Below are 12,737 nucleotides of genomic sequence, written 5' to 3'. Positions count from 1 at the left end.
GACAGAACTAGAATGTCTAAATGAAACATAATAGAACACTGAGGAAGACAGAATGTCTTAATGAAACATAATAGAACACTGAGGAAGACAGAACTAGAATGTCTTAATGAAACATAATAGAACACTGAGGAAGACAGAACTAGAATGTCTAAATGAAACATAATAGAACACTGAGGAAGACAGAATGTCTTAATGAAACATAATAGAACACTGAGGAAGACAGAATGTCTTAATGAAACATAATAGAACACAGAGGAAGACAGAATGTCTTAATGAAACATAATAGAACACTGATGGAAGAAGACAGAATGTCTTAATGAAACATAATAGAACGCCCAATATGTTAATGGGGGCCCAGAATCATTCCTGGTCAGGACACAACACATGATCAGATTCCTGTCCATAGTGGCAGTAGGTGTTCCCCTGGTGGACAGGGTACCTGGCCTATCTACACAGGAAGACTAAACAGAAGGCCTTCTGGGAACATGAGGGGAATGTGATGGGGAACAGAAACCAAACGAAGATTGAGAACCAATTCATGCCTCTACTTGTAGGAGACATTCCACATAGCACCCAATCCCTTTACAGTGCACTACTTTTGACTCTATAGGGAACAGGGTGCACTATATAGGGAACAGGATGCACTAGGGAACAGGGTGCACTATATAGGGAACAGGGTGCCATTTGGGATGAAATCTACAAATAATTTGTATTTTACCTGACTAGGCAAGTCAGTTTAATAACAAATACTTATTTTCAATGACGGCCTAGGAACAGTGGGTTAACTGCCTTGTTCGGGGCAGAATGACAGATTTGTACCTTGTCAGCTCGGGGTTTGAACTTGCAACCTTCGGCTACTAGTCCAACGCTCTAACCACTAGGCTATCTTGCCTCTCCTACACTATAACCACTACGCTACCCTGCCGCCCCACAATGCACTTGGGCTTTGGTCAAATGTAGTGGACCAAATAAGGGAATAGTGTGAGGGAATAAGGGAATAGGGAATAAGGGAATAGTGTGAGGGAATAAGGGAATAGGGAATAAGGGAATAGTGTGCCGTTTCAGTCTTTCTCCTGTCCAGTCTTCTAGTGGTTCCGTAGCAGCCACGTGGGAGCAGAGACTCCTGCCTGAGTAAAGTAGTTCCACCACCACGGCTTCTCCTGCTCCTCTGCTCCCATCCCCGGTTCTCCTCCCATCCCCGGTTCCCTGGGTTCCCTCGGTTCTCCCGGCTCGGAGCGGCCGTAGCTCTGGAAGTGGTTGTAAGGGTCGAAGCGCTCATAAGTGTCCAGGGAGGAGCTGAGGAACAGGTGGTAGTCTAGTCCTACTGGCTGAACAGGGACCTGGAGGAGAGGAGAGAAATACATATCTTTAATGAGAGGTAGGGGAGGAGGGAGGAGAGGGGAGAGGGAGAGAGGAGGAGGGAGGAGAGGGGAGAGGGAGAGAGGAGAAGGGAGGAGAGGGGAGAGGGAGAGAGGAGGAGGGAGGAGAGGGAGAGGGAGAGAGGAGGAGGAGAGGGGAGAGGGAGAGAGGAGGAGGGAGGAGAGGGGAGAGGGAGAGAGGAGGAGGGAGGAGAGGGGAGAGGGAGAGAGGAGGAGGGAGGAGAGGGAGAGGGAGAGAGGAGGAGGGAGGAGAGGGGAGAGGGAGAGAGGAGGAGGGAGGAGAGGGGAGAGGGAGAGAGGAGGAGGGAGGAGAGGGGAGAGGGAGAGAGGAGGAGGGAGGAGAGGGGAGAGGGAGAGAGGAGGAGGGAGGAGAGGGGAGAGGGAGAGAGGAGGAGGGAGGAGAGGGGAGAGGGAGAGAGGAGGAGGGAGGAGAGGGAGAGAGGAGGAGAGGGGAGAGGGAGAGGGGAGGGGAGAGGGAGGAGGGAGGGAGGAGAGAGGGAGGAGGAGGGAGGAGAGGAGAGAGGAGAGAGAGGAGGAGGGAGGAGAGGGGAGAGGGAGAGAGGAGGAGGAGGAGAGGGAGAGGGAGAGAGGAGGAGGGAGGAGAGGGGAGAGGGAGGAGAGGAGGGAGAGGGGGGAGGGAGAGAGGAGGAGGGAGGAGAGGGGAGAGGGAGAGAGGAGGAGGGAGGGGAGAGGGAGAGGGAGAGAGGAGGAGGGAGGAGAGAGGGAGAGGGGAGAGAGGAGGAGGGAGGAGAGGGGAGAGGGGAGAGGAGAGAGGGAGGGGGAGGGGAGGGGAGGAGAGGAGAGAGGGGAGAGGAGAGGGGAGGAGAGGGGAGAGGGGAGAGGGAGAGGAGGAGGGAGGAGAGGGGAGAGGGAGAGAGGAGGAGGGAGGAGAGGAGAGGGGAGGTTACTCAGGCCCAGAAGCCAGGATATGCATATAATTGGTAGTACTGAATAGAAAACACTTTGAAGTTTCTAAAACTGTTAAAATAATATACAAGAGTATAACACAAATGATATTCAATGAATAGCTATGGGTCCTATGTGATTCCAGCTCCCAAATTGCAATTCCTATGGCGTCCACTAGATGGCAACATGTTGAAGAAAGAATATGACTTTGAAAAGACAGAGTCAGCTTTGAAAATCAGTCTTGGGGTCATAAAGAGGGACGCGCACCAGCTTATTTTGTTGTCCTATTGAATATACTTCTTTCCGTATGAAATATTATAGTTTATTTACATTTTGAGGGTAAATGCAGGAATAAACAGAAACGTAGTTTAACTTGTTAAGAACAAAGTTTAAGGTGTAGTTTTCCGGGTTTCTATCTTGGCCAGTTGAACGAGTGGATTAGTGAAACCGATGGCGCCAAATAAACTGACTTTTTTGGGATATAAAGAAGGATTTTATTGAACAAAACGACCATTCCTGTTGTAGCTGGGACCCTTTGGATTGCAAACAGAGGAAGAATTTCAGAAGTAGGTGATTTATTTAATCGCTGTTTGTGATTGAAAAATATGTTGTGGGGCGCTCAGTCCTCAAACAAAGGCATGGTATGCTTTCACCGTAAAGCATTTTGCAAATCTCAAAATGCAGTTAGATTAACAAGAATGTCAGCTTTTAACCGATATAAGATACTTGTATGTTCATAAATGTTTCATGTTACGATTATTTATTTGAATTACCTCCGAATTCACCGGATGTTGTTGACAGGTATCTCGACTCAAGGGCCCTAATCTTATACCTCTGATATCATGACCCTGACATCAACATAATATACACTCAGATATCATGACCCTGACATCAACACCTCAGATATCATGACATCAACACCTCAGATATCATGACATCAACACCTCAGATATCATGACCCTGACATCAACACCTCAGATATCATGACATCAACACCTCAGATATCATGACCCTGATATCAACACCTCAGATATCATGACATCAACACCTCAGATATCATGACATCAACACCTCAGATATCATGACATCAACACCTCAGATATCATGACATCAACACCTCAGATATCATGACATCAACACCTCAGATATCATGACCCTGACATCAACACCTCAGATATCATGACCCTGACATCAACACCTCAGATATCATGACATCAACACCTCAGATATCATGACATCAACACCTCAGATATCATGACATCAACACCTCAGATATCATGACCCTGACATCAACACCTCAGATATCATGACCCTGATATCAACACCTCAGATATCATGACCCTGACATCAACACCTCAGATATCATGACATCAACACCTCAGATATCATGACCCTGATATCAACACCTCAGATATCATGATATCAACACCTCAGATATCATGACATCAACACCTCAGATATCATGACATCAACACCTCAGATATCATGACATCAACACCTCAGATATCATGACATCAACACCTCAGATATCATGACCCTGACATCAACACCTCAGATATCATGACCCTGATATCAACACCTCAGATATCATGACATCAACACCTCAGATATCATGACCCTGACATCAACACCTCAGATATCATGACCCTGACATCAACACCTCAGATATCATGACCCTGACATCAACACCTCAGATATCATGACCCTGATATCAACACCTCAGATATCATGACCCTGACATCAACACCTCAGATATCATGACCCTGACATCAACACCTCAGATATCATGACATCAACACCTCAGATATCATGACCCTGATATCAACACCTCAGATATCATGACATCAACACCTCAGATATCATGACATCAACACCTCAGATATCATGACATCAACACCTCAGATATCATGACCCTGACATCAACACCTCAGATATCATGACCCTGACATCAACACCTCAGATATCATGACATCAACACCTCAGATATCATGACCCTGACATCAACACCTCAGATATCATGACCCTGACATCAACACCTCAGATATCATGACCCTGACATCAACACCTCAGATATCATGACATCAACACCTCAGATATCATGACATCAACACCTCAGATATCATGACATCAACACCTCAGATATCATGACATCAACACCTCAGATATCATGACATCAACACCTCAGATATCATGACATCAACACCTCAGATATCATGACATCAACACCTCAGATATCATGACCCTGACATCAACACCTCAGATATCATGACATCAACACCTCAGATATCATGACATCAACACCTCAGATATCATGACATCAACACCTCAGATATCATGACATCAACACCTCAGATATCATGACTGACATCAACACCTCAGATATCATGACATCAACACCTCAGATATCATGACATCAACACCTCAGATATCATGACATCAACACCTCAGATATCATGACATCAACACCTCAGATATCATGACCTGATATCAACACCTCAGATATCATGACATCAACACCTCAGATATCATGACATCAACACCTCAGATATCATGACCCTGACATCAACACCTCAGATATCATGACATCAACACCTCAGATATCATGACATCAACACCTCAGATATCATGACCCTGACATCAACACCTCAGATATCATGACATCAACACCTCAGATATCATGACATCAACACCTCAGATATCATGATCCTGACATCAACACCTCAGATATCATGACATCAACACCTCAGATATCATGACATCAACACCTCATGATATCATGACCCTGATATCAACACCTCAGATATCATGACATCAACACCTCAGATATCATGACCATCAACACCTCAGATATCATGACCTGATATCAACACCTCAGATATCATGACATCAACACCTCAGATATCATGACCCTCATCACCTCAGATATCATGACATCAACACCTCAGATATCATGACCCTGACATCAACACCTCAGATATCATGACCCTGACATCAACACCTCAGATATCATGACATCAACACCTCAGATATCACCCTGACATCAACACCTCAGATATCATGACCTGACATCAACACCTCAGATATCATGACCCTGACATCAACACCTCAGATATCACCTGACATCAACACCTCAGATATCATGATGACATCAACACCTCAGATATCATGACCTGACATCAACACCTCAGATATCATGACATCAACACCTCAGATATCATGACCTATCAACACCAGATATCAACACCTCAGATATCATGACACCTGACATCAACACCTCAGATATCATGACCTGACATCAACACCTCAGATATCATGACCCTGATATCAACACCTCAGATATCATGACCCTGACATCAACACCTCAGATATCATGACATCAACACCTCAGATATCATGACATCAACACCTCAGATATCATGACATCAACACCTCAGATATCATGACCCTGACATCAACACCTCAGATATCATGACATCAACACCTCAGATATCATGACCCTGACATCAACACCTCAGATATCATGACCCTGACATCAACACCTCAGATATCATGACATCAACACCTCAGATATCATGACATCAACACCTCAGATATCATGACATCAACACCTCAGATATCTGACATCAACACCTCAGATATCATGACATCAACACCTCAGATATCATGACCCTGACATCAACACCTCAGATATCATGACCTGACATCAACACCTCAGATATCATGACATCAACACCTCAGATATCATGACATCAACACCTCAGATATCATGATCCTGACATCAACACCTCAGATATCATGACCTGACATCAACACCTCAGATATCATGACCCTGACATCAACACCTCAGATATCATGACATCAACACCTCAGATATCATGACCTGACATCAACACCTCAGATATCATGACATCAACACTCAGATATCATGACCCATCAACACCTCAGATATCATGACATCAACACCTCAGATATCATGACCCTGACATCAACACCTCAGATATCATGACCCTGACATCAACACCTCAGATATCATGATGACATCAACACCTCAGATATCATGACCCTGACATCAACACCTCAGATATCATGACATCAACACCTCAGATATCATGACCCTGATATCAACACCTCAGATATCATGACATCAACACCTCAGATATCATGACCCTGATATCATGACACTGACACCTCAGATATCATGACATCAACACCTCAGATATCATGACCCTGATATCAACACCTCAGATATCATGACCTGACATCAACACCTCAGATATCATGACCCTGACATCAACACCTCAGATATCATGACCCTGACATCAACACCTCAGATATCATGACATCAACACCTCAGATATCATGACCCATCAACACCTCAGATATCATGACATCAACACCTCAGATATCATGACATCAACACCTCAGATATCATGACATCAACACCTCAGATATCATGACCCTGATATCAACACCTCAGATATCATGACCCATGACATCAACACCTCAGATATCATGACCCTGACATCAACACCTCAGATATCATGACCTGACATCAACACCTCAGATATCATGACATCAACACCTCAGATATCATGACATCAACACCTCAGATATCATGACCTGACATCAACACCTCAGATATCATGACATCAACACCTCAGATATCATGACATCAACACCTCAGATATCATGACATCAACACCTCAGATATCATGACATCAACACCTCAGATATCATGACATCAACACCTCAGATATCATGACCCTGATATCAACACCTCAGATATCATGACCCTGATATCAACACCTCTCAGATATGACATCAACACCTCAGATATCCTGACATCAACACCTCAGATATCATGACCCTGACATCAACACCTCAGATATCATGACATCAACACCTCAGATATCATGACATCAACACCTCAGATATCATGACATCAACACCTCAGATATCATGACCTGACATCAACACCTCAGATATCATGATATCAACACCTCAGATATCATGACATCAACACCTCAGATATCATGACCCTGACATCAACACCTCAGATATCATGACATCAACACCTCAGATATCATGACATCAACACCTCAGATATCATGACCCTGACATCAACACCTCAGATATCATGACCCTGACATCAACACCTCAGATATCATGACATCAACACCTCAGATATCATGACCCTGACATCAACACCTCAGATATCATGATGACATCAACACCTCAGATATCATGACATCAACACCTCAGATATCATGACATCAACACCTCAGATATCATGACATCAACACCTCAGATATCATGACATCAACACCTCAGATATCATGACTGACATCAACACCTCAGATATCATGACATCAACACCTCAGATATCATGACATCAACACCTCAGATATCATGACATCAACACCTCAGATATCATGACATCAACACCTCAGATATCATGACCTGACATCAACACCTCAGATATCATGACATCAACACCTCAGATATCATGACATCAACACCTCAGATCATCATGACATCAATCAACACCTCAGATATCATGACCCTGATATCAACACCTCAGATATCATGACCCTGACATCAACACCTCAGATATCATGACATCAACACCTCAGATATCATGACCCTGACATCAACACCTCAGATATCATGACCCTGATATCAACACCTCCAGATATCATGACATCAACACCTCAGATATCAACACCTCCAGATATCATGACATCAACACCTCAGATATCATGACATCAACACCTCAGATATCATGACATCAACACCTCAGATATCATATCAACACCTCAGATATCATGACATCAACACCTCAGATATCATGACCCTGATATCAACACCTCAGATATCATGACCCTGACATCAACACCTCAGATATCATGACATCAACACCTCAGATATCATGACATCAACACCTCAGATATCATGACATCAACACCTCAGATATCATGACATCAACACCTCAGATATCATGACCCTGATATCAACATCAACACCTCAGATATCATGACCCTGACATCAACACCTCAGATATCATGACATCAACACCTCAGATATCATGACCCTGACATCAACACCTCAGATATCATGACATCAACACCTCAGATATCATGACATCAACACCTCAGATATCATGACCCTGACATCAACACCTCAGATATCATGACCCTGACATCAACACCTCAGATATCATGACATCAACACCTCAGATATCATGACCCTGACATCAACACCTCAGATATCATGACATCAACACCTCAGATATCATGACCTGACATCAACACCTCAGATATCATGACCCTGACATCAACACCTCAGATATCATGATCCCTGACATCAACACCTCAGATATCATGACCTGACATCAACACCTCAGATATCATGACCTGACATCAACACCTCAGATATCATGACATCAACACCTCAGATATCATGACCCTGACATCAACACCTCAGATATCATGACATCAACACCTCAGATATCATGACCCTGACATCAACACCTCAGATATCATGACATCAACACCTCAGATATCATGACCCTGACATCAACACCTCAGATATCATGACATCAACACCTCAGATATCATGACCCTGACATCAACACCTCAGATATCATGACCCTGACATCAACACCTCAGATATCATGACATCAACACCTCAGATATCATGACCCTGATATCAACACCTCAGATATCATGACATCAACACCTCAGATATCATGACCTGACATCAACACCTCAGATATCATGACCCTGACATCAACACCTCAGATATCATGACATCAACACCTCAGATATCATGACATCAACACCTCAGATATCATGACATCAACACCTCAGATATCATGACCCTGACATCAACACCTCAGATATCGTGACCCTGACATCAACATCATATTTCTCAAAACACTGATCCTGGCACAGAAACATCACAGATCACAGATAAAGTATATAATAACTAAATGAATCATATATATATATATATATAAATAACTTCGCAAGTACCTTTTGAGCACGAAGTCGACCCGCCCAGCTTTTCCATGTGAGCAGGCAGGTAAATTCTCTTGCTGACTTTGGAGTAACCTTTAGCTGATGCTGTTATGATGTGTGTTCCTGAGTTCATTAACCTCCAGTAATCACCTTCCTCCGCTATAGAGGGAGGGAGGGAGGGGAGGGAGGGAGGGAGGGAGGGAGGGAGGGAGGGAGGGAGGGAGGGAGGGAGGGAGGGAGGGAAGGAGGAGGACAGGGAAGGAGACAGGGACAGGGAAGGAGACAGGGAAGGAGACAGGGATGAGGGAGAGAGAGATATCAAATACAAATCTTAGAATCAGCTATTATAGACTGCCAGAACCCACTGGATTCTCCAATTACATTGAATGAATTACAGTACAAATTACAAGCCGTCAATTGGCTATACTTAATTAATTATTAAAATCCAGAAAAAACTGTTCAATTCTACAACCACCTAAAAGGAAGCGATTCCCAAACCTTCCATAACAAAGCCATCACCTACAGAGAGATGAACCTGGAGAAGAGTCCCCTAAGCAAGCTGGTCCTGGGGCTCTGTTCACAAACACAAACACACCCTACAGAGCCCAAGGACAGCAGCACCATTAGACCCAACCAAATCATGAGAAAACAAAAAGATAATTACTTGAAAAAACTGAGCAAACTAGAATGCTATTTGGCCCTAAACAGAGAGTACACAGCGGCAGAATACCTGACCACTGTGACTGACCCAAACTTAAGGAAAGCTATGCCTATGTACAGACTCAGTGAGCATAGCCTTGCTATTGACAAAGGCCGCCGTAGGCAGACATGGCTCTCAAGAGAAGACAGGCTTATGTGCTCACTGCCCACAAAATTAGTTGGAAACTGAGCTGCACTTCCTAACCTCCTGCCAAATGTATGACCATATTAAAGACACATATTTCCCTCAGATTACACAGATCCACAAAGAATTCAAAAACAAACATTCTGATAAACTCCCATATCTACTGGGTGAAATACCACAGTCTGCCATCAGCACAGCAGCAAGATTTGTGACCTGCTGCCACGAGAAAAAGGTCAACCAGTGAAGAACAAACACCATTGTAAATACAACCCATATTTATTTATTTATTTTCTCTTTTGTACATTAACTATTTGCACATCTGCAAATATTGTATACAGACATAATATGACATTTGAAATGTTTTAATTATTTTGGAACTTCTGTGAGTGTAATGGTTACTGTTAATTTCTATTGTTTGTTTCACGTTTATATATTATCTACCTCACTTGCTTTGGCAATGTTAACATGTATCCCATGCCAATAAAGCCCCTTGAATTGAATTGAGAGAGAGAGCAAGAGAAAGAGAGGGAGATAGGAGGGGGAATGGGATGAAGAGGGGGAGGGAGGGAAAAGAGACAGAGAAGGAGCGAGACAGAGAAGGAGCGAGACAGAGAAGGAGGGAGACAGGGAAGGAGGGAGACAGGGGAAGGAGGGAGACAGGGAAGGAGGGAGACAGGGAAGGAGGGGAGACAGAGAAGGAGGGAGACAGAAGGAGGGAGACAGAGAAGGAGGGAGACAGAGAAGGAGGGAGACAGAGAAGGAGGGAGACAGAGAAGGAGGGAGACAGAGAAGGAGGGAGACAGAGAAGGAGGGAGACAGAAGGGAGACAAGGAAGGGGAGAGAGGAGGGAGACAGAGAAGGAGGGAGACAGAGAAGGAAGGAGACAGAGAAGGAAGGAGACAGAGAAGGAGGGAGACAGAGAAGGAGGGAGACAGAGAAGGAGGGAGACAGAGAAGGAGGGAGACAGAGAAGGAGGGAGACAGAGACGGAGGGAGACAGAGACGGAGGGAGACAGAGAAGGAGGGAGACAGAGAAGGAGGGAGACAGAGAAGGAGGGAGACAGAGAAGGAGGGAGACAGGGAAGGAGGGAGATAGGGAAGGAGGGAGATAGGGAAGGAGGGAGTCAGAGAAGGAGGGAGTCAGAGAAGGAGGGAGTCAGAGAAGGAGGGAGTCAGAGAAGGAGGGAGACAGAGAAGGAGGGAGACAGAGAAGGAGGGAGACAGAAGGAGGGAGACAGAAGGAGGGAGACAGAAGGAGGGAGACAGAAGGAGGGAGACAGAAGGAGGGAGACAGAAGGAGGGAGACAGAGAAGGAGGGAGACAGAGAAGGAGTGCGACAGGGAAGGAGGGAGAAAGAGAAGTAGGGAGACAGACAAATGGCTCCTTTCTCCCTCCATAGAGCTCTAACAGAGGGCCCTGCTCAGAAGTAGCAATTTGGGCTCCTTTCTCCCTCCATAAGGCTCTAACAGAGGGCCCTGCTCAGAAGTAGCCACCTGCTCAGAAGTAGCCATTTGGGCTCCTTTCTCCCTCCATAGAGCTCTAACAGAGGTCCCTGCTCAGAAGTAGCCATTTGGGCTCCTTTCTCTAACAGAGGATCCTATGACTATCAGTTATTACGGTGGTTACCTGTGGTGACATCTTTACGAATCCCCCTGACAGATACGGACGCTCCCTTTATTCCATAGCCCTCTTCATCCTTCACCACTCCCTTAATACCTCTGTGGACCTGGAGAAGAGAAGGAACGACAGGGAATATCAGGGAATATCAGGCTTATTTTAACAAAATTCCCTGGTTTTCCAGGAATCTCAGTTGCTGGAATCCTGGAGAGATGACTTATTCCCCCCTCATTCCAGGATTCTCCCAACCAGAATTCCAGGATTCTCCCAACCAGAATTCTATGATATACTGCTTATTCCCCCCTCATTCCAGGATACTCCCAACCAGGTTTCTAGGATTCTCCCAAGCAGAATTCTAGGATATACTGCTTATTCCCCCCTCATTCCAGGATACTCCCAACCAGGATTCCAGGATTCTCCCAACCAGAATTCCTGGAAACCCAAGAAATTTGGGAGGGGGCAGTTTCGGAATTTTCAAACCTATCAGTGAATGGCAGGGAATGCTAAGGTCAGTGGAGGCTGGTGGGCGGGAGAAATATATAGTAGGAGTGCAGCTTAAAACCTCTTCGGGATCGGTGTCCCGTCCACGGGACGGTTGAGCTAATGTCGGCTAATGTGATTAGCATGAGGTTGAGCTAATGTAGGCTAATGCGATTAGCATGAGGTTGAGCTAATGTAGGCTAATGTGATTAGCATGAGGTTGAGCTAATGTAGGCTAATGCGATTAGCATGTGGTTAAATAAGAACATTTCCCAGGACATAGACATATCTGATATTGGCAGGAAGCTTAAATTCTTGTTCATCTAACTGCACTGTCCAATCTACAGTAGCTATTACAGTTTTGAACATGAACAGTTATTAATAAACAAGTTAGGCACATTTGGGCAGTCTTGATACAAAATTTTGAACAGAAATGCAATGGTTCATTGGATCAGTCTAAAACTTTGCACATACACTGCTGTCATCTAGTGGC

At 44.7% G+C, this 12,737-nt stretch overlaps 1 pseudogene; it reads right to left on the bottom strand.

The window, feature by feature from the left end:
• LOC124018736 overlaps nucleotides 1–12,737 on the bottom strand; it is a 130,198-nt pseudogene that overhangs the window by 89,906 nt on the left and 27,555 nt on the right.

The sequence above is a fragment of the Oncorhynchus gorbuscha genome, unplaced genomic scaffold (assembly GCF_021184085.1).
Source record: "Oncorhynchus gorbuscha isolate QuinsamMale2020 ecotype Even-year unplaced genomic scaffold, OgorEven_v1.0 Un_scaffold_573, whole genome shotgun sequence".
In the NCBI taxonomy this organism is placed as follows: domain Eukaryota; kingdom Metazoa; phylum Chordata; class Actinopteri; order Salmoniformes; family Salmonidae; genus Oncorhynchus; species Oncorhynchus gorbuscha.
The sequence above is the reverse complement of the archived record's forward strand: the minus strand, read 5'-3'. Positions and strand labels throughout refer to the sequence as shown.